The following is a 24,240-nucleotide window of genomic DNA, read 5'->3' on the forward strand; positions in this document are numbered from 1 at the left end:
TAATATTTCAATAGGATGATCAGGTAACTCAATCTCAATCCTGAGTGAGTTACGAACTCCTGCCTGTTAGGTCTCGTTATTTGATTTGTATGGGTGAGAGTGGCTCGAGCCGCCGACTCAATATGTCTACCATTTTGGGGACGAGACCGAGTGGGGAGCTGGGAACATAACTGCACAAGATGGAATTCACTTCTTCCCCACTTTAGGGTAAGTAGATGAGTGTTCTCTTAAGTGTTGACTCCGGGACTTAAATAAGGGGTCCCACCCTCTCACTAGCTCGAGAGGGACTTCCGGTTATTGGTTGGACCATAACCGAGTTGTTCATTGGAGGATCAGCAGTACTTAAGGTACAAGATGTAACACATGGGTAAAACGGTAATTTGACCCAGCTGTGGTTACGTACACTCATGAATGATTGACTTACCATTAATGGTCAAAATCCATGGACGCAAAATATTCTACAGTGAGAAGAATGCAACTGTGGGTCTTTAGTGGAGTGACCGACAGTTAACGAATGTTGATTAATGTGGTTAATGAGTTTAATCACTTAATCTCATATCATTGAGCTTTTCGATTTGTAGATTCATTAGATCTCCTTGCTAGCTCGTAAAGGATAGTTAAGAATAGCTAGTCTTGAAAAGAATTTGAATTGTTCAAATTAGTTAAAGGGAATTAAGGTTAATTGTATGAGATGCAATTAATATAATGTATGTTGATACATTATAATATAAAGTTAATTTTGAATTGGACTCAAAATTATGAGAGAGATAAATATTAAAATTTGATTCTAATATAATTTATTAATTTATGTTTAATTTAATTAAATATGATTTAATTAAATTAATGTGATATATTAATTTGGTTAAATTAAGTTAGATTTAATTTAATTAAATTAATAATTTTTTTAATTAATTAAATTAGATTTAATTAATTATTATTTTAAATAAATTTATTTTAATTAAAATAAAAAAAAGGAAAGAAAATGGGAGAAAACCTCCCACTTTCCACCATTAATGGTGGATAGTGGGGAGGTTTTCTCACTCCCCACCTCATGGGAAGTGGGGAAGTGAGTGGGGAAGTGGTGACTTCCTCCTCATTCCTCCTTCCCTATAAAAGGGAGGTTCTCTCATTTCTTTTCAATCGTTCGAACGTCGGTTAATAGAGTTTCCGAAACTCTAAACGAGAAAAGCTCTCTCTCGATTTTTCAATTTCCCTTTCAATTATAAGACGGTTCCCACAAACCAAGTTCTTAATATCCAGAGGATATCAAGGAAGACTTTGTGGTGGCGTTGATGTCTACATTGAAGAGGTGTATTCAAAGGTATGTATCACTAACTTCTTGTTATTCATGCTTATATATCTTTTCTTTGTTGTAATTCTAAGACAAGATTGAAGCACACGCGTTCGCGCGCTTCCGCTGCGGGATCCGATCCCTTTAGTTTCAGATGATCCAGACAGCGAGTCAGTTTCACGGACATCCTACGGAGGACCCACATTCACATATGAAGTTTTCATGGGAGTTTGCAATTCGTTTAAGGATGAAGGATGTAGCAAGAAAGTGTTGCGGCTTAAGTTGTTCCCTCATTCACTCAGAGATGAAGCGAGGACTTTGTTGGAGTCACTCCCTTTAGAATCGATTACAAGCTGGGATGACTTGGCGGGAAAATTTTTGATTAAGTACTTCCCACCAAGCAAAAATGTCAAGTATAGAAGCGAAACCAACAATTTTCAGCAATTTGTTGGGGAGTCAATTAGTGAGTCCTTGAAGCATTTAAAACGACTTCTACAAAAATGCCCTCATCATAGAATCCTAAGATGCATCTAGATCGAAACATACTACAATGGTTTGGATGACGCCATACGTCTGGTCATCGATGCCTCAGCAAATGGCACTTTGTTAGCAAAACCTTATGCTGAAGCATTCAACATCTTGGAAAGGATATCGTCCAACAACCATTCATGGTCTGACCCTAGAGCCATTCAAGGGAAAGGAGGCAAGGGATTGAATGAATCAGAGTCTTTCACCACCTTAAATTGAAAGATTGAAAATTTGACAGATTTGGTTACGAGGAGCATGACACAGCAAAGTACAGTAGGAGCATCTGCCGGTAAGGCAAATGTTAGCCACATCCAAGAGATGTCTTGCTCTTTTTGTGAAGGAAAGCATCATTACAACAATTGCCATAACAATCAAGAGTCAATGTACTATTTGGGAAATGCTCATAACAATGGCAATCCATACTCCAATACGTACAATCTGGGCTGGAGGAACCACCCTAACTTATGTTGGAGCGAAAATCAGGGAGGAAATAATGATGGTACATCCAATGCGCTTCCTAAAGAAGATACTCATAAAGAAGAGAGAGGTAGGAGAATATGAAACTGTGGCGATGACCAAGGCCTGTAGCACTATCCTTACAAGCAAATTCTGGAAAAGATGAAGGATCCTGGGAGCTTTATCATACCTGTTTCCATTGAAGGACAGAAGATAGGCCAAACACTCTACGATCTGGGGGCAAGTATCAATCTCATGTCCTTGTCCATCTACAAAAAGCTGGGAATGGGAGAAGCATGGCCTACAACAGTCACATTGCAACTAGCAGACCGATCAATCACGCATCTAGAAGGGAAAATCGAAAATTTTCTGGTACAAGTAGACAAATTTATTTCCCCTGTTGACTTTATTATTTTGGACTATAATGCAGATAAGAAGGTCCCTATCATCCTTGGGAGACCATTCCTTGCCACTGGAAGAGCACTCGTGGATGTCCATAAAGGAGAGCTAACTATGCACTTACAATATCAGGAAGTGAAGTTCTCAGTCTATGATTCCATGAAGTTTCTTACTGAATCAGGATAATGTTCAATGTTGAAGATTTTAGATGAAGCTTTAATGGAGGAATTGAGTGCAGAAGCAATGCTGGAGCATTGTATAAGTAGGGATGCTGGAGCTCAAGAAGGTTTTCGTGATGGGAATAAAGAGATGATGGTAAAGGAAGATGCTACTGTTGAGATAGAGACCTCAGCACCGGGAGAAAAGTATAAAAATGTTGAGTTGTCAGATGCCCCAGCATAGCATGCTTGCTAGTGAGGGCCAACCAAGTGGAGAGAGGGTAGATGCTCTAGCATCTTGTGCCCTCAATAAATAATAGCCTTACAGCCTTGGTGGATAAAGTGCACATCATTGTAGAGGAAAAGCCAGAAAACTTACCTAAAATAGAGCCACCCGACATCAACCCGACTCAAAAAGGTTCAGAATCAAGGACGAGGAGACCGAAAAGAGAGCTGGAAGCATCATGCATCAAAGAGAAAAAGGAAAAACCTTCCAAACCAGTGGCCAAGGTACGAATCGAGCAAGAAGGAGCAAGTCTAGTCACCACTTCCAAGAAAAACAAAAAGGTAAAAAAGAGAATTTTCATTTCCCCAATTGAGGGGAAGAGATATACTGCTCATATTTCACAAGAGTCGGCCCCATCATCAAAGAGAGAGAAGAAGATGTAGATCCAGAGAGAAAGATCATCCCACGGACGACTCATTGGATGAGAAAGAAGACAAAGAACATTGACATGCTTGACCCGCGAAAGGGAAGTTCCCTTCCCTTTTGCTTTGGAAAAGGACCCCCCCCCCCCCGGTTGTTGTTACTTGTTATTTTCCTTAGTCTAGTTTAGTTCAGTTTTAATTTCTGCATTTTAAGTTTCTGTCTTTCAAATCTGTCTTTGCATATTTTTCTTTTTGTAGTTCAGTATGTGAATCCCCCCTCAAAAGTGATGATAAAAAGAAAGTTGTTAGTAATCTTGTGTTCTCAATATTTGCCTTTTGCCCTGCCTCGTATATACAGTCTCGATGCTAGAGCCTGCTAGTGTGTAGTTTTCCCTGTTGATGCTGGAGCATTTTAATGAGTGTTAGCTTTCTTTTGTTCACCATCTGGTTCATATTTGCCCGTCCATGCTCTAGCATCTCTCTCGTAATACTGGCCCCAAGTAGCGCTTACCTTAGGGAGGAATTTCAATGGTTATCTATCCAAAGCCAAGCCTTATCTTTGTATAGCTAGCATGGACCTCTTATAATTGATCCCTTTAGTTGTTAGCAATCACCCCTTACTCCTGTATTTATACACTTAGCGACCATTCTTCACAGTTTCATATTAGTCTCGCTTTAAGTTTGGGGGTGCGCTGGAGCATTGCATTCTAGATGTCCTTTGCTGCATTAATGACAATGCCATCTTTTAAGTTTGGGGAAGTGAACTTTCAGTTCTTATACCTTTATTAGTATTTGTATACAATCGTGAATCTTTCTAATCCTGTATGCAGCCCTTTAAAAAAATCATCAATAAAGGAGGGGCTAGTAGCCCACATCCAAAACATAAGGAGGCTGCAAGATCAGAAAGGGCTAGTAGCCCATGGTTAAAAAAACCCAAGTTGGTAGTACAAAGGTGAATGGTTTAGGCTAGTGACAGGGGCTTGAGAAAGAAATCTCTAGGAGAAGTTAAACTTGAGGTTAGGAAGTAGAAGGAAGCTAGAGATGGGTAGAAAATAGCGCATTCCAGAGTGTGAACAAACTTAGGCTGTCTCCATTTCTTTACTCCAGTTGAAGTACTTAACATAGTATGTAAGTTCTATCATTTTTAATCAAAATGAAAGGGTGAGGCATAGGGCTAGATGTTTGAAGTGCAGGTTTCTAACGTTCCTTTTTTGTTAACAGAAGTGAATTGCATGCTCTTGCTTGGGGACAAACAAGATTTTAAGTTTGGGGTGTGATGATAACTCTCCAAAAGATAGTTATTCTAGTGTATATTTGGGTGTTTTTATGTAAATAATTGTCAAAGTGTGTCCATTTTAGCTCTTAAATATCATAGATAATATTAGAAAGTGGAATCCGAGCTAAAAGTCCCAAGTCTTGAATGCTTTAGCTAAATATTGTACAAAATGCTATGATTTAAGGCTTAATTGCATAGGTTTGGAAGTAAAGACAAAGCATAAAGAGAGTGCTAGGTCCAGAGAATAGTGAACAAAGCATCTTCAAGTCAGAGCATACGAAAGTTGGAGCGACGCGACGTGGGAGCATGGAATTACTACGCAGTTAACAGCTAGACACGAGAATTTACCATGTCCGTACGATCTTCAGCTGGGTGCCCTGGTCGACACACACAGACTCTAATAGAGAAACGTTTTTTAGAGCTGAAACAACAAAGAGGAGGAATCTTTCCATTTTTCGGGGCAGAAAGCTAATGACAGAGGTGGATAATTACTACTGCATCGAGCCGTCATCTTCTTCCTCGGTTTTCTGCTATTCCCTTGAAATGGGTTGTCTTCTTCCTTTACCCATTGTATTTTCTTATTTCTTTATGAGCTAAACCTCATTTCGGGGGAGATGTACATATTGTAACTGATGAACAACTGAACCTTTAGCTACTTCATTTGTTTTTAAATAGAGCTATTTCTATTTCTTAATTCGTACCTAACATTGTTGGTCACTCTGTTCTATATGCTAGTTTCGACCTGGGAGGGCTTACGGATTGTCGACTTGCTCTACTTGTGATTAGTACTTTTCTATAGTAATTTGTGGATGCTCAAGAATGGGGTCCCCTAATCATGCATAGAACTTGTTTTTATTGCTTGGAAACTTAGCAACGAGAGTTGTGGGTATCCATGTTTGGGTGTCTCGGAAGGGAACCATGTCAAGTTGGGCATTAATGAATGTTGTCAAGCTAGAGGGTAGGTTGAGAAGTCTGTGAAAGCATGTTAAGTCTCCTCCACTTTTCAATATCTGTTAACCCCTCATTTTCGTTGATCTGTTATGTAACCTCTTCCTGTGATCAGCTTATCGAAGTGTGTCTGCTATTGAGATCATTTACCGCTTTATTTATTATATTTCGTTTAGTTAGAATACAAACACCGATATTCTCTTATTTTTACATTTTGGTATCTGTCAATATAGTTTAGCACATAATCCAAAGTCCCTGTGGATTCGACCTCGTTTCGTGCTACAATCGGCAATTTCATATATACTTGCACATGTTGTCAACACGATTGTGTGGACGCAACAATTATCTTTCGATTAAATTGAACCCGATCTAAGTTGAGGTCGAAGCCTGTGTTAAAGTCAGATCCGTTGCTTTTATCTTGTTGGTTAAATCGAACTCGATCAAATGTCGAGGTTAAGGCCTGTATCAAGTACAACTCCTCTACATGTTGAGATACCACCTAGTGTCAAGCTGGGTCCATTTCTATCTTACCTTGTTTGAATAAAATTTTTCGCCTTACCCTTTGTCATTTTTCCTTTGTCTACCCTTTTACTTTTGCAAGGATACACAAATGGGGGCAAGCTGTAGACACTGTATTTGGTCCGGCTAAAATTTTATTTTATTTATTTTATATTTTCTTTTCTTTTCTATTTAAATAAGAAAATTGTACTTAATTTGAGTTTTATTAAAGAATTTATTTTTCTAAGTGATAATATATTAAATTAAAAATGAGATTATTTAATTGTTGTTATCAAAAGGAAAAAAATGAAGAAATAAATGAAATGACCATTTTGGTTTTTTTAACGTTTTTTTTTTTGTTAAAAGGTTTTAATCTTGAATTAGTTTTAGTCAAAGAATTTGTAGATTAGGTATTTTTTTTCCTTTTTTCTTCTTATCTTTAGTTAAACACTCTAATTTTGTTTTTCCCTATAAAAGGAGGATTAATGTAGCATCAAAGGGGCAGAGAAGGAAGAGCATAACGTCTATTAGAAAACTTAGTTTCTTTCTCTCACTTAAAATGAGTCACCTTCTTCTTCAACCTCTCACCACTTCATCTTTCTCTCTCTACAAAAAACTCCAGCGACCCATCCCGACGGCAACTTTGCAGATGGTAGCAACGCACCACAAACTTCGGCGACGAACCCGCTAACTCTAGCAGCAACACAACAGAACTCCAGTAAAGCAAGATTTGGACGAACCCAGAGGTACACCTGAATATGGAGGATATTGTGTATACTTCTTCTTCTTTTTTTTTTTTTTTAAGTTTGAAGTATCCTACGCAGGATACTTTCTTAAAAGAAATGTTTTAAAAAAAGTTTAAAGTATCTAGAATACTCCCTTTTTTAAAAAAGATTTGTTTTAAATAAACAAAACTTTTCAAAATAACAAACAAAACCTTTTAAAATATGTTTGAATGTGTTTTCGAAAAATAAAAGATTTTGATAAATGAAATTTCTTTTTAACAAAAAGATTTTTTTTTTATTGATAATTTCAGGTGGGATTTAAAAGAGAAGATTTGTTTTAAATTTTAAACATGTTTTTAAATTCAAATAAAATAAAACGTTCTTTTATAAATAAAGGATTTTGTTTTAAAAGTCAAAATGGCGTTTCTTTCTTTTTTTTTTCTTTTTCTTATTGCAAAATAAATAAAAGTTGAGGTCGAAGCCTGTGTTAAAGTCAGATCCGTTGCTTTTATCCTGTTGGTTAAATCGAACCCGATCGAAGATCGAGGTTAAGGCCTGTATCAAGTACAAGTCCTCTACATGTTGAGATCCTACCTAGTGTCAAGTTTGGTCCATCTCTATCTTACCTTGTTTGAATAAAATTTTTCGCCTTACCCTTTGTCATTTTCCCTTTGTCTACCTTTTTACTTTTGCAAGGATACACAAATGGGGGCAAGCTGTAGACACTGTATTTGGTCCGGCTAAAATTTTATTTTATTTTGTTTTATTTATTTTATATTTTCTTTTCTTTTCTGTTTAAATAAGTAAGTTGTAGTTAATTTGAGTTTTATTAAAGAATTTATTTTTCTAAGTGATAATATATTAAATTAAAAATGAGATTATTTAATTGTTGTTATCAAAAGGAAAAAAAATGAAGAAATAAATGAAATGACCATTTTGGTTTTTTTAACGTTTTTTTTTTGTTAAAAGGTTTTAATCTTGAATTAGTTTTAGTCAAAGATTTTGTAGATTAGGTATTTTTCCTTTTTTTTCTTATCTTTAGTTAAACACTCTAACTTTGTTGGGTGTGTTGCCTTAAACTCGTAGTTTGTATTTTGTGTAAAAACAAATGTATATTCAATAAAGTTTTATTCAATAAATTTGTTGTTGAATTCATAGCATTGCATTGTCCAAAATCCAATAAACTAAACATCCAAGGTTATTTTAGTGTAATCGGGACAGTATATGTACTGGGTATATATTTGATATACTCGGTATATAATTGATATACCCCTGATATACGAGGTATATGTTTGATATACCCCTGATATACAAGTGGATAATGTCTCATGAATAACCCAAAGGGTCTATAGTATATGGATAAGGCTGGGTACCTTATCCTGGCAACACTATGGATACGGCCCACTCTGTAAAGGTTACAGACGACTCGATCCAGGTCGTTCGTGTGGAGACATGAGAGTGGGGTATCCTATACAATGAGTTTGTATAAGACCGGACCACGAAATAGTCAATCTTTAGATGTAATAGCGTTAACTAATAGATTGCTGTTTCTTAGGATGACCAGGTAACTCATTCTCAATCCTGAGTGAGTTATGGACTCCTGCCCGTGAGGGCTCGTCCTTTGATCTGTATGGGTGAGAGTGGCCCAAACTGCCGACTCAATATTCCTACCATTTTGGGGACGAGACCGAGTGTGGAGCTGGGAACATAACTTCACAAGATGGAATTCACTCCTCCTCGACTTTAGGGGAGTAGATGAGTGTTCTCTTAAATGCTGACTCCGGGACTTGAACAAGGGGCCCCACCCTCTCATTGGCCCGAGAGGGACTTCTGGTTATTGGTCGAACCATAACCGGGTTGTTCATTAGAGGAGCAATGTATTTAAGGAGTAAGATGTAACTCAGGGGTAAAATGGTAATTTAACCCAAATTGAGTTACGAGCACTCGTGAAGGATTGACTTGTCATTAATGGTCATATATCCATGGACACGAAAACATTCTGCAGTGAGAAGAGTGCAACTGCGGGTCTTTAGTGGAGTGACCCGTAGTTAACGCATGTTGATTAACTCGATCAATGAGTTTGATTGATTAATCTCGCATCGTTGGAGTTTCTGATCTGTAGGTCCATTTGGTCCCCTTGCTAGCTCATAACGGGTAAAACGAGGATCAAGGACTTGGAAGAATTTGAACTGTTCAAATTACTTAAGGGATTATATGTATATTGATACATTATAATATATAGTTAACTCTAAATTAAAACTATATATTATGAGAGAAATTATTTGAATGAGATTCAAATAAAGTTAATATGAATAAGATTCATATTAAAACTATAGGTTAAAAATAATGTGCATAAGATGTACATTAAAACTATAGATTTACAAGAGAGAGTTGTTTGAATATGATTCAAACTTATAATTATATTTAATTAATATTTGAATTTGATTAATTATTAATTAGATTAATAATTAATTAAATTATTGATTAATTAAATGTTAATTAATTAATTTTAATTAGTTAATTTAATTAATTGATTTTAATTAATAAAAAAAAAACAAACAAACACCACCTCTCCCCCCAAAAACGTTGGGGAGTGGTGATGTGGTGATGTGGTGATGTGGGCAGTTATCCCGCATCACCTCCTTTTTGGTACCCAGTAGAATAGTTCTGCAAGGCTCTCTCAAGAAAAATACTTGCAAAGAAAAACACAGAGGAATTGGTTTCTCATGGTTTTTGCTCTCTCAAAAATTCCCTACTGTTGCTCCGACAAGCAAAGATCTCGTACCCAGAGGATAGCACAGAAGACCATTTGGTGGTGTTCATCGGGAATTCGTTGAAGAAAAGTTCTTCAAAGGTAAAAGACTTTCCCTTGTATTTTCTTCTCAACACTTTTGATTTTGTTTCCCAAAAGTCACGAACGACGGTCCGCTTCCACTCGGGATTCACATGCCTTCACTCTTGCACTTGACCGACGCATGTCACATTGACCCCCGGCTTGTCTGCTTGCAGCCATTGACACTATCCCTCTGATGGCAATGGCTCTTTCGAAGACACCCTACCTGGTTTGACTTTGGTTTCTTTTCTTGTTCAACAGAACACCCAAGCTCTTGGCAAATAAGCTTGGTTCCCACTTTATGACGGGATGAACTTCCCTCAATCAGATGCCTACTCTTGACATCATTGAGTCGCAAGAAGTTCGGCTTTGACCCTTCTTTCTCTGCCTCTAATACTGACTGGCGCAACTGCCTTGCCAAACCGGCACTCTTGACACAATTGCGAAGTCATCAAACTGCACTTGGCTTGACAAACTGTCCGACTAAACGCACAAAGAATGGCTCTGATACCAACTTTCACGGTCGTACATTTTTCAATCGTGTGGTGCCATGATCTAAGCTCGACCATGGCCAGCCTTACGGGGAACTCTAACCCTAATCTACTTTTCGCTCCCTTTGTGGCTTCGTCGGACCTTAGACGAGGTTCTTTCTTCCTTGACTTAGCTTCAATTCACTTTTCCAACCATCTTGGTTCTCGGCCACTCGGCCGTCCCGCTCCTACGATGAGCCAAGACCTTACTGGGATGAGTTTTGACCTATAACGGGTTCAGAACGAGCTTAAAACGCCAACCGGGTACAACTGGAAGATTCCTGCCGCCTAACTATGTCAAAACTAGCTTATCGGGCCCATCGAACGCCTCTAAGACTATTTCTGTCGAGAAACTAGTCAATAACGGGCTAAATGGCCTTACCGGGTACTGCTGGGATGATTCCTACCGAGATCCAGAGAAGGAATGACTAAACTTGGCAACTGGGATGAGTCTTGCCGCTTACCTGGCAAAGACTAGCTTTTTCTCACTTATCGAGTGCCTACCGTACTGTAGGATGCCACCCCGAGCATCGGGATGTCATCGGGCTTCGCTGATCACTTGGACATGCATACCGAGAACCGACCCATGGACTAGTATTTATGATCGGGACCTTTCGGACATCCATCCATCCGGACATAATCGAGGCACGACGACTCCCGCAGTCATGCCTTGTCTTACGAGCATACCGTACAACATAACGGCCCTTATGTACAACCTCCAGCCTATGGGACGAGGCGCAATGCCGGCACACCCGTATCGCCCGACATTGTCCTTGAGATTCCGATTCTCGAAGGAAGACGCCCAAGACCTTGGACTTACAACGCTCACCCACGCTATACACACGCACGTACCGTGGGGTAGCTCACTTAGGCCACAGGGCCTAAGGGTGGTGGAGAGTTGACACCATGCCTCCCCCTAAGGTACATTCTAAGGCATTCTTTGTCTGGCAGGAGTGTACGTGCAAAATGGCGAGGAATCACTCGCCAACGTAGAGCGCACGTTTGAACTCCGTTCGACACGAAACTTGGCATGCTTACATATCTCACTAATATGCATCTAACTCTAAAGTCGCTCGTCTAAACTCTCGATGGAACCCCGACTTCTAGGGTCATGGCCCGGGGCCCCAACTGGCCCCCGTTGAGCTTGTCACCAACATCACTAACATCGCCTTCGCTTTGCATTATGCATATGCCTTCTCTAGGCATTCTTGAGTACATCCATTGGGTGTGATAGGTGATGCACCATCCTCCTTGATCGAATCACGACACTTCTCTCTCGGCCCTCCACATGGCCCGACGGGCAACATATGCATGTCGCCACCACTTGTCCACTACGTAGGTGTCAAAACCTACTCTCTACTAGTATGGTTGTGACACAAGGCACTCGCCCGCAAGGCGCGACACGAGATGTGAGCCAGCTACACACATGTCACCTCCCACCAAATTAAGTTCTCAGATAAGGACCTTGAAGGTATACATGCCCCATACAATGACGGCCTTGTGGCCTAGATCGACCACGTTACAATTAAACGGATTTTGGTCGATGGAGGCACCTCAGATAACATTTTGTCGTTTTCTACTTACATAGCCTTATGATGGGAGCGAGGTCAGCTAAGGCCTAGCCCCAACCCACCGGTGGGTTTTGCAGGTGAACCAGTGACCCCCGAAGGATGCATAAACATTCCTATCATTCTGAGGGAAGGAGAGCACCAGATCACAAAAAAGGCAGAATTTGTGGTAGTCGAGGCTAGGTCAGCATACAATGCAATATTCGATCGACCTATCATCCACGACCTGCAGGTCGTACCATCGACATTGCACTAGGCACTGAAATACCCAACTTCCAAGGGAATTGGAATTGTGCAACGCGAACAGAAGACCTCTAGGAAATGCTACATGAGCAGAAGACCTATAGGGAATGTTAAGTAGTAGTGTTCAAACCAACCTGTGCAACAATCACGGGGGGTTCAAGCTCAAAGAGAAAAAAGTGACGGGCGAGCCAAATCGGGGAGAGCCCGTAAAAGACCTAGTGCTCGTCCCATTGCTCGACCAAGAGAAGCGAGTGAGCATTGGCACGAAGTTGGGGGCCATTAAGAAGGAGGAGCTCGTCCAATTCTTGAAAAACGACTCTAATGTGTTCACGTGGTCACATGAAGACATGCCTAGGATTGACCCCAGCATAATGGTACATCACCTTAACATAGACCCTTCTGTGCGACCTGTAATACAAAAGAAGACGGCCTGTAAACGCTGAAAAAAACACAACTATTGTAGAAGAAGTTCAATAACTTTTGAAAACTGAATATATCAAGGAAGTTAATTACCCCGCGTGGCTCTCGAATGTTGTGTTAGTAAAAAAATCTAACAGAAACATGGAGGATGTGTGTAGATTTCACTAACCTAAACAGAGCATGCCAAAAAGATGGCTTCACACTTCCTCGGATCGATCAACTAGTAGACGCAACTGCGGGTCATGAGCTCTTGAGGTTCATGGATGCCTACTCGGGGTACAATCAAATCAAATGCACATTCCCGACCAGGAGCACACCTCGTTCTGTTGGGTTTAGTGCCCTGAACTCGTGAGTTTGTAATATGTAAACATTTATTTATTATTAATAAAAGTTATTATTTTTCATTGCTTTGCATTTCTTGTATTCCAATAAACTAAGATCCAAGGTTATTTAATGTAACTGGAACATGTATATGTTTGATATACAATTAATATACTCGGTATATAAATTATATATGTTATTGGTATATAAGTAGATAATGTTCTAGTAATAACCTAAATGGTCTATAGCACATGGATAAGGTTGGGTACCTCATCCTGGTAACACTATAGATACGACTCGCTTTGTAACATTTACAAACGACTCTATCCAGGTCATTCATATAGTGACATGTGAGCAACGGTATCCTATACAATGAGTTTGTACAAGACTGGGCCGCGAAATTATTAATCAATGTTGTAACACCGTTAACTATTTAGATTAATAATTTACAAGATGATCATGTAACTCGATCTTAATCTTGAGTGAGTTACGAACTCCTATCTACGAGGGTTCGTCCTTTGATTCGTATGGGTGAGAGTGACCGGGTTGCCGACTCAACATTCCTACCATTTTGGGGACCGAACCGAATAGGGAGTTGAGGACGTAACTACGTGAGATGGAATTCACTCCTTTCCAACTTTAAGGAAGTAGATGAGTGTTCCCTTAAGGACTAACTTCGGGACTTGAGGGGCCCACCCTCTCATTGACTCAAGAGGGACTTCCAGTAATTGGTCGAACCATAACTGAGTTGTTCATTAAAGGATTAGTAGTACTTAAGGTACAAGAAGTAACCCATGGGTAAAATGATAATTTGACCCAGCTGAGGTTATAAGCACTCGTGAAAGATCGACTTACTGTTAATGGTTATATCCATGGACGCAACGTGTTTTGTAGTGCATAAGAGTGCAACTATAGCTTTTTAGTGGAATGACCTATAGTTAATGAATGTTGTTTAAATTAATTAATGAGTTTAATTATTTAATCTCGAATCATTGGAGCTTATAGCCTACAGGTCCATTAGGTCTTATTGTTAGCTCACGACGGGTAAAATGAGGATCAAGAATTTGGAAGAATTTGAATTGTTCAAATTTATTAAGGGAACGTAAATTAGTGGTATAATATACAATTAAACTATAATGTATATGGATACATTATATTATAAATGAAAGATATTTTTTTAATAAGATTCAATAAATAATTGATATAAATTAGATTCATATTTAAACTATAGGTTAAAATTAATACAAATATGATTCACATTAAAACTATACGTGGGAAGCTTTTGATTATGATTTATTAAATATATGATATTTAATGAAATAAAATAATATTTAATTAATTAAATTATTTTAATTATTTATTTAATATTTAAATAATTAAATTAAATATTAATCATTTAATTAAATTTGATTTAATTAGTTAATCATATTTAATTTATTTAATTTATTAATTTTGATTTAAAATATGTTTTAAATTAAGTTAATTAACAATCTCTTTGCATTTTCTCAGGAAGGAGGCAATTATCTTCCCCACCTGCATAAATGCAGAACCTCTGCAAAAAGTTCTTCAAGGTTATGGTGTAAAAAAACTCTGCCAAAATCTCTCACCTTTTCTGAATTTCTAAAATGAATTCCCACAAACTCGGTCCACGCCGAAGTTATAGCAAGTAGAATGACTCGAGGCTGACCAATCAAGCTACTGTCTTTTTGCAGGGATTTTCTACAAAGGTTGGTTTTCTTCCCTGTTTTATGTTATGTGTTTCAAATTTCAAAAGAAAATTCCAAGAATGCGTTATAATGCTTCTGTTCTGGAATTCACATCCATTCACGTTCATCATAAATCAGGGGCTCTATTGCTATAAGGTGATGCCTTTCGGGCTAAAGAGTGCTGGAGGGACCTACCAGCGCATGATAAACAAAATGTTTGTCGAACAGATAAGGGAAATATGGAATTCAACATAGATGGCATGCTTGTGAAGACCAAACAAGCGACCTCGCACATTGCCGACCTAGTGGATACATTTTAGGTCCTCCAACGATATCAAATGAAGCTTAGTCTGCATAAATGTGCATTTGGAGTCTCTTTTGGCGAATTTCTGGGTTTCATGTTCAATCTGCACGGGATCGAGGCAAATCTCGAGAAAATTCGAGCTGTATTAGACATGCAACCTCATCAGAACCTGAAGTAACTCTAGTGCCTCAACAGGCGAATCACGCTCAACCACCTCGTGTTGCGATGCACCGATAAGTGTATGTCGTTCTTCAAAGTCTTGCAGAAGAAAAAATAGTTTGAATGGACACAAGAATGCCATATAGCCTTCGATGAGTTTAAAAGCTACCTGAGTTCAATGCTGCTGCTCTAAAAACAATTACTAGGAGACGAGCTCAATCTCGTAGTGTCGGCAAGTGCGATAAGCTCGGACCTAATCAAGCAAGAAGCAGGTTGGTAGAGTCCAGTATACCATACCAGCAAGGCAGTGATGAACACCGAGACACGCTATCCGCATATGGAGAAGCTAGCGCTAGCTTTGGTTATAGTAGCACGACAACTGCGTTCGTACTTCCAAGCTCACAAGGTGAAAATCCTGACAAATTTTCCCCTCAAACAGGTCTTCCAAAAGCCTGAGACATCGAGAACACTCATGAAGTAGACACTCAAACTTAGCGAGCACAACATAAGCTTCGAATCAAGGACAATAATGAAAGGCCAAGCGGTTACGGACTTTATCACTGATTAACCCTGCCCCGCCAGCTCAGATGAGATAAGTAAACACAGTTGGATTGTGAATGTGGACAAGTTCTCCAGCGAAAAAGGTTGTGGACTAAGAAGCACAGACACGGATACGCGACACGGACACGACGACACGTCAATTTCCAAAAAAGTAGGACACGACACGCCTAGGACACATGAATTTTTTTTAATATTTATATGTATGTATATTTTAACATGTTATCAATATTTAATACTTTTAAATTAAACTTTTCCTTTTAAACATCAACATAAATACCATAAAATTCATATCATAATCAACGTCAACAATATCCAATATCCAATACAAACATGTTTTAAACACAAAAAATAGAAATTAAAATCAACCAAGCCTTTTACACATTTTCCCAACATTATCAGAGTCATCTACTTCACCCATTTGACTTCCATCATCAGTAAAAACTAAAACCTCCAATTCTAGCTCATCCTAGGGAAGTTATTTCAAGCATGCCTACATCCTCAAATGAATCAAAATAATCTCTAGCAATGTCCCACAATTTTGTATCTCGTTTTGCATATTCTGGAGTTCTTCTTGATAGAAGACGAAGATTGCTATGGATAAACACTAAGTCATGTTGAGGTTTCATCTTATTCCTCTTTAAAGAATACACAAATGAATATGTACTTCAGTGTCATTCACAACATGAGGAAGATGAAGGCTGCACAAGTAGCTTCATAGCTAATGTGACACGAACCGTCCCAGAGCACCTACTAGTTCAAGAACGGACCGCGCCGACCATGGACCCCACTAGGTGCAGAGTCTATAGTCGAAAAACTTCTAGACTTTTAAACCAACTTTTAACATCACTTCTATTCTTAAATTTCTTCTAGATACACTATTCATTATGTAACTACAAATGATATGCAATTTCTTAACGACTCTGGGTGGCAGAAACTGGTCCATTCTCTCTTTGAAACTCAGATACAACCTGGGGGAAAAACAAAGGGTAAAGAATGAGCTGAGAAGCTCAGTGAGTGGTAAATTAATACAAAATAATAATAATAATATTGTAAAAACTTCTTTCATAAACAACTGAAGTTTCTAAGTTTTGCAAAACAAACCTTATAAAACTGTTCTAATAAATATTCTCATTAAATCTCATAAAACTTTAGAAACTAAAACCCATAAAGACTTTCTCATAATAAACGTGTAATAGCACGCATTCTCTAAATAAATTTGTAAATTGTTCTCCTGAAATATTAAACAGAATTAGGAAAACACTTTCTAATATCACATAAAACATTTTCCTTCAACCAATAAATAGGTTCAGAAAACTCAACACCACACATGTATCCACATTCTATTCTGGTCTACTAGCGTAGAGTAATCTCAATACGCACAGTAGAATAATTCTATTTCTAGTCTACTGGCATAGAATAATCTCAATATACACAGCAGAATAATTCTCTCAACACGTGGAGTAAAATTGTTCCAAAGACCTTCTATTTCTGGGTATACTATAGAAACACATTCACATAGCATACGGGTAATCACCTGGATACAACAATATGGTGGTTTGAAAACTTATTTCTGCATAAAATTTTCAATCTCACAAACTGTTCTAAAATTCTTCTTTCTAAGAAATTTTCTTTCTTTCTCAATTCATTTCTAAAATATTTCTTTCTAACTTTCTCAAATCTTTCTTTCTAAGTCATTTCACAACATTCTATTTCTCAAACGATTATGAAATCTCTCGATCTTAATAACACTTCATAATAGTTTCTCAAAATCTTTCTGAAATCTTTCTTTCTAAAAACTTCGTACAATCCACTGAAAATATAAAACATTTCTAATTCTTATCATAAACAGTTATTCTAAAAATATTTCTAAATCACTCTTTCTAACCACATTTCAATAAACTTCAAACATATTCCTAAACCACAAATCATTTCTCCAAATTCTAAAACATTTCTAAATTCTTAAACAACCAGAGTCATTTTCTAAATTTTCAGAAACATTTATAAATTTTCCAAACATTTTTAAATTCTCGGCAAAAGAAATTTCTCAGCAGAAATGCTAAAACACACATAACATATGTACTTTCTTGAAATTCTACTATGATATACTTCTAAAAACATTTCCAAAATAAACCACTCACAAATTCCAATAATAACCAAAACATTTACTAAAGTAATCACTCACAAATTCCAATAATAATATCCAAAACATTTAGTAAATTAACCACTCACAAGTCAATAATAATATCCAAAAACGTTGAATAAAGCAACCACTCACAAATCCTTTAAACTCGGTCGTCCTTTCCTCCAATTTCTGACCAACCTGAAATATCGATTTAATACCAAATTATTTTACTTAATTCTAATATCAACTACTTCCAAACTTTAATCACAGTATATTCAAACAAAACCAATTATTCAAAATTCCTCATCCTCTCTCTTCATTGAAAGCCCACTACTTCTCTTTCTTATCACCTTACACGTGTGGGACCCACAAACATAACTCAATTTTCTCTTTCCTTTCAACTTCACATTTTCCTTCATTAATTTTCAAACCACGAATTACCTCATTTCTTTTACCAATTGGCAATTCATTTTACTTTTCTTAATTTATTTTTATCCCAAAATCCCTTTCTCTCTCCTCTATTCAACAACCCATCTTCTTTTTCTCTCCTCTCTCTTCTCCTACCAAACCCACAGCCTTTTCTTCTTTCTTTTTCTTCTTGTGCAACTTCTTCCTTCTCTTATCAATTACCCTTCTCCGTTTTCCTTTTTCTTTTTATGAACTTCTCTCTAAATTCCTACTCTTCAAACCTTCTAAAATTCCATAAACTCAACCTTCATTTTCCTTCTTCTTCTTCACAAATTCCCCTCAAATTCCACCATTAAAGATATCCATAATAACATTTACGTTTTCTGTAAAACGATTGTTAAGGCCAGAAATTCAAATTTTCTTCTAAGCAATTTCTTGAATATAACCACAAAAATCCACAGATTCACAGAATTTCTAAAGAATAAAACCCACAAAATTTCACCTTAAAAAGTCCTATAACCCATGATTTCTCCTACTTAGTTTTAAAAAACTTACCAAACTATGAATCCAGAACTCCATACCGCTGTTTTTAAAACAAATTTCTTCAAACTCTTCTTCTCCACTTCTTTCTCTTCTTCACCATCGTTCCCTCTCCCTCCTCTTTCCTTCTCCATTTTCGTTTCACCCCTCTCTGTTCTTTTTTTTTTCCCTTCTTTCTTCTTTTCTTTTCTTTCCTTTCCTTTTCTGTTTCTCTTTTTTTTTTTAAACACGTCATACACAACTTCCCTAAGGCAACACCACACACACACGTGTCGCCTTAAAAATTCAAACCAAATTCTTTTTTTTCCTCTTTTCTTTTAAGTTAAAAGACCAATATACCCTTTAAACTCTAATCTTTAATAGTTCCCAAATTTCTCTCTTTCTTTTTTGTTACAAAAAGACTAAACAGTCCTTACGTAATGTCTGCAAAGTTGGTGCATAGACACCATGGATGGCCCACCAACTTTTAGGATCCATAGAGTACCTTTCACCTATAGAATCATAGTCAGCAAATTCTGTAGCCATTGTAAAGAAATTGGTGAACTCCAGGTGTACCTTTGAGCGTTTCTCATTTGTACTAAAATACCTTTTAAGACATTTCATTCTCTCTCAAGTTACTTCCAAACCTTGATGTGGTGAGACTCGATTATTGTCTTTTTGAAGCCACTCTTCACTGTAATACCTAGATAGAATATAAAATATATATCAAACTCTAGAGTGTGATTAGAAATAAAAATAGGAGGTAGTTCTAGAGTACCTTGGATTAAGAAGTGTGCCAGATAGTGTAGTGGAGTATTATTTTTGTTCCATTGATCAATCAAAATTTAATGCACCACATCATAGAAAGACAAGACTTTATCCAAATGCTTTCCTTCATGTCTGTAGATTGCTGCTTTAACTTTTTCGACCATTGTATCTCATATATCATATACCAAATGAAGACAAGGCTTGTCTGTATCACAAGCTCTGATCATATCATATATGGGTGAAGTAAAAGAAGGGATATAATTGAACTTATCCCACCAAATTGTTGGGTTTTATGCCCTAAACTCGTGGTTTGTAAACATAAAACAAATATTCAACAATAAAGTTGTTATTGATAGAATTGCATTAACTCAATCCAATAAACTAACATCTGAGATTATGTCATGTAACTGGAACAGTACATAACAGATATACAGTATATATTTAATATACAGTATATATATTTGATATACAGTGTATATATACAATATATATTTGATATACAAGTGGATAATGTTCCAGTAGTAACCTAAAGGGTCTATAGTATATGGATAAGGTTGGGTACCGTATCCTGGTAACACTATGGATACGGCCCACTCTGTAATAGTTACAAATGACTTGATCCAAGTCATTCATGTGGAGACATGCGAGTGGGGGTATCTTATACAATGAGTTTGTATAAGATCGGACCACGAAATAATTAATCTTTAACTATAACACCGTTAGCTAATAGATTAATATTTCAATAGGATGAAAAGGTAACTCGATCTCAATCCTGAGTGAGTTATGGACTCTTGCCTATTAGGGCTCGTCCTTTGATTTGTACTGGTGAGAGTGGCTCAAGTCGCCGACTCAATATGCCTACCATTTTGGGGACGAAACCGAGTGGGGAGCTGGAAACATAACTACACAAGATGGAATTCACTTCTTCCCGACTTCAGGGTAAGTAGATGAGTGTTCTCTTAAGTGCTGACTCCAGGACTTGAACAAGAGGCTCCACCCTCTCACTGGCCTGAAAGGGACTTCCAGTTATTGGTTGGACCATAACCGGATTGTTCATTAGAGGATCAGCGGTACTTAAGGTACAAGATGTAACACAGGGGTAAAATGGTAATTTGACCCAACTATAGTTACAAAAACTCGTGAAGGATTGACTTACCATTAATGGTCAAAATCCATGGACGCAAAATATTCTACAGTGAGAAGAGTGCAACTGTGGGTCTTTAGTGGAATGACCGACAGTTAACGAATGTTGATTAATATTGTTAATGAGTTTAATCAATTAATCTTGTATCATTGGAGACTCTGATCTGTAGGTCCATTAGGTCCCCTTGCTAGCTCGTAAATGATAGTTAAGAACATTTAATCTTGAAAAGAATTTGAATTGTTCAAATTTGTTAAAGGAAATTAAAGTTAATTGTATGAGATGCAATTAACATAATGTATATTAATACATTATAATATAAGGTTAATTTTTGAATTGGATTCAAAATTATGATAGAGATGTATATTGGAATTTGATTCTAATATGGTTAATTAATTTAAGTTTAATTTGATTAGATATGATTTAATTAAATTAATGGGATATGTTGATTAATTTAATTAAATATGATTTAATTAAATGAACAATTCTTTTTTTTTTTTGTGTAATTAATTAAATATGATTTAGTTAATTATTAATTCAATTAAAATAGCTTTAATTAAATTAAAATTAAAAAAAGAAAAAAAATGGAAAATGACCACTTGGTGGAAAGTGGAGAGGTTTTCCCACTTCCCATCATTAATGGTGGGAAGTGGGAAGTGGTGAGTGGGAAAATTGTGACTTCCCCACTACTCTTCCTCCCTTATAAAAGGGAGGCTCTCCCCTTCCGTTTTGGTCCCCGGTTCCTGAGAAAATCTATCTCGCTCTCTCGATTTCCCTTCCAATTATAAGACGGTTCCCACAAACCGAGTTCTTAACGTTGAGAGGATAGCGAATGAGACTTTGTGGTGGCGTTGATATCTATATTGAACAGGTGTCTTCAAAGGTATGTATCACTAACTTCTTGTTATTCATGCTTATGTGTTTTTTCTTTGTTGCAATTCTAAAACAAGATCGAAGCACACGAGCTCGCGCGCTTCCTCTGCGGGATCCGATCCCTTCACAAATATGATCAAGTACCAAATCTTTTACATGTTTTGCTTTCCCTATGTCATCTTCTCTGTAGCAAGACCATTTATCACTAATAACCATTACTTGCAAACCGCTTTTATTTAGCTTGAATCTTTTAAGCATAATGATCGTGGAGGAAAAGCGTGTTTCTGCTATGGAAAGTAACTTCAAAGATACAAACTCATTGAACATAGCAAGCCTCATGGAATGATTTATTATCAAATTATTTACCACTAGAAATTTCATAAATCCAACCACTTTCATTAAATACATCTTCATTACCTTCAATATTTCTTGCAGCACAAATATTCTTCAAAGCAAGATTGAGAGCGTGAACTACACATGGCGTCCATACTATGTTTGAGAATTGCGACTCAATAATTTGTCCTGCAGCTTTACAATTAGGAGCATTATCAGTGATTAGTTGGATGACATTCTGATGTGTCACTTCATTAATGACTTCTTTCATCAAATTCGCTATGAAATGTTTATCTTTAATCTCACCAAAGAAATCTACAGCTTTAAGAAACATTGGTCCTCCTTCAGTAATTGCCATGAAATTTATTAAAGGGCTTCTTTGAGAATCTCTTCATCCATCACTGACAATACTTACTCCCTTTGTACTCCATGTGCTTTTGATAGGTTGCAACAATCTTTCAATATTAGCCTTTTCTCTTTGAAGAAGTGTTGTTCTCAACATATTACCCCGGAGGTATATAACCCGTCAACGTATTATTTGCAGCAAACATAAATGCATTAACATAATGTAGATTTCTAGCCAAATGAAAATGCAAGCCTGAGCAATAAAACATCCTAGCAAATTGTGCATGCAAAGGATCACGGGTTGCCATATTAAATGACTTTTCAAGAGCACTAGTACTACATTTTCTTTTCTTTTGTTCCATGGCGGAAAAAGAATAGCTACTTGTATTTCCAAAAAATTGAGATTGGGTATGGTTGGAAGGTGGCAAATGAACTTTTCTTTGGAGCATTCTTGTGGCTTTTAAGTTTTACTTCATCTTCCAATTACTTTTGCATTTCAACAACATCCTTAGCGGTAACTTTCCAACACATTCCAATTCCATAACTACTTAATTTTATTAGGTGAGCCCTAACTCTAGTATAAGAACTTTTCTTAATTTCTTGACAAAAATTGCATTGCCAAGAAATATTACCTCCTCTTTCATTTAACCTTTGATTTTTTGTCACATACCGCCACAATGGTTTTGTTTCATCTTTATTATTGTTGGAATTTGTTGAAAGTATTTCATTTTGACTAGAAGAATGACTCAATCCTAAACAAAGATACACAAAAAAAACAAAAAAAAATAAAAAAAATGTACATTAACAGAGAAAATCAACCAACCACTTTATACAAGAAAAAAAAACAAATACATACCTTAAAAAGAAAAATGAGTGACTGTATTAATACTACCAGCCACCAGTTGTGGAGGAAATAGAACCAAAGAAAGTATTGAACTGCCGAAGAGAACTAAAGAAGCCGCTGATGAAAAATGAAGAAGAAAAATCAAGCGTGGAGAAGAAGAAACATTGCGCGTGGAGAAGAAGAAACGGAGAAGGAGGGAGGGAACGAGTTTTGAATAAATGCAATAACCTAATTCTAATTCTTTTAATTAAAAATAAAAACTTTAAAAGATAAGTGGACTGATTATAGTTCTTAAGAAACATGAATAAATATGGGCTTTGGGCTTAAAAGCCCAAAAGATTAGAGTTAAAAAATTGGGCTTAATACGTGTCCTCCAGCGTGCCGGCAACGTGTCGGCAACTAGGGGTGTTCAAAAAACCCAGTGACCCGAGCAACCCGAACAACCCAACCCAAACCGTAAGGGTTGGGTTGGGTTAGAAATTTTTTCAAGTTGAGTTGGGTTGATTTTTGTAAGAACAAAAAATTTGGTTCGGTTCACGGGTTAAATGAATTTTTGGCCCGTTCAACCCGAATCGAATTGAACCCAACATATATGTTATAAAGAAACCCCAGTCGCCTACCTTGTCTCCCTCTTCCTCCCCTTCCCTCTTCCTTCCGTCATCTCCATTTCCATTCTCTCATCTCCCTTCGTCTTCATCTCTTCTTTCACTATTGATCTCTTATTCTCACCTCTTCCACAAATCTCATATACTAATCTCGCAACTCTTTACCTCGTCGTTTGTTATTTGCCGTCGCACGCTACTTCCCATCACCGTTTGCTGCTATCCATTGCTAGATCTACTGTTGTTTATTGTTGTTCGTTGTGTTACTGTTCATCGCTACTCACTGCTAGATATGCTGTTGCTCATCATAGTTTTTTGTTGTCCTTGCCAGATCGGCTGCCGTTCGTCGTTGTTTGCTGCCATCCGCGCCAGATCTGTTGCCGTTCGTCGCCGTCTGCTGCCGTCCACCGCCAGATCTGCTGCCGTTCATCGCCGTCTGCAGCCGTCCACCAGATCTAGTACTCGTCGCCAACCCAGTAACCCAACTCAACCCAACCCGAAAATATAGAGTTGGGTTGGGTTGGGTTAACTATTAGTTTCGGTTTCATCGGGTTGGTGAATTCATCTACCCGAACTTTTGGGTTGGTCCAAAAATATTGTCTAACCCGACCCAACTCAAGCCGTGAACACCCCTATCAGCAACATGTCAAAAATTAAAATTAATAAAAAAATATTAGATTTTCCGACACGTATGGAAGCGTGTTGGAGCATGT

The 24,240-nt window shown here is 37.3% G+C and overlaps 1 long non-coding RNA gene and 1 pseudogene across 1 annotated transcript; both read right to left on the reverse strand.

Moving 5' to 3' along the window:
* Positions 1-15,836: 15,836 nt before the first annotated feature.
* LOC111023443 (uncharacterized) lies at positions 15,837-18,894 on the reverse strand. The gene is made up of 3 exons (XR_002603118.2): positions 18,658-18,894; positions 17,848-17,892; positions 15,837-16,540 (listed from the first exon to the last, which is right to left on the reverse strand). It is a non-coding gene; the product is annotated as an uncharacterized LOC111023443 (long non-coding RNA).
* Positions 18,895-21,282: 2,388 nt separating this feature from the next.
* LOC148210039 (uncharacterized) lies at positions 21,283-23,957 on the reverse strand (annotated as a pseudogene).
* Positions 23,958-24,240: the final 283 nt, after the last annotated feature.

Source organism: Momordica charantia (genome assembly GCF_013281855.1).
Source record: "Momordica charantia cultivar OHB3-1 chromosome 7 unlocalized genomic scaffold, Mcharantia_2.0 BLBB01000007.1, whole genome shotgun sequence".
In the NCBI taxonomy this organism is placed as follows: domain Eukaryota; kingdom Viridiplantae; phylum Streptophyta; class Magnoliopsida; order Cucurbitales; family Cucurbitaceae; genus Momordica; species Momordica charantia.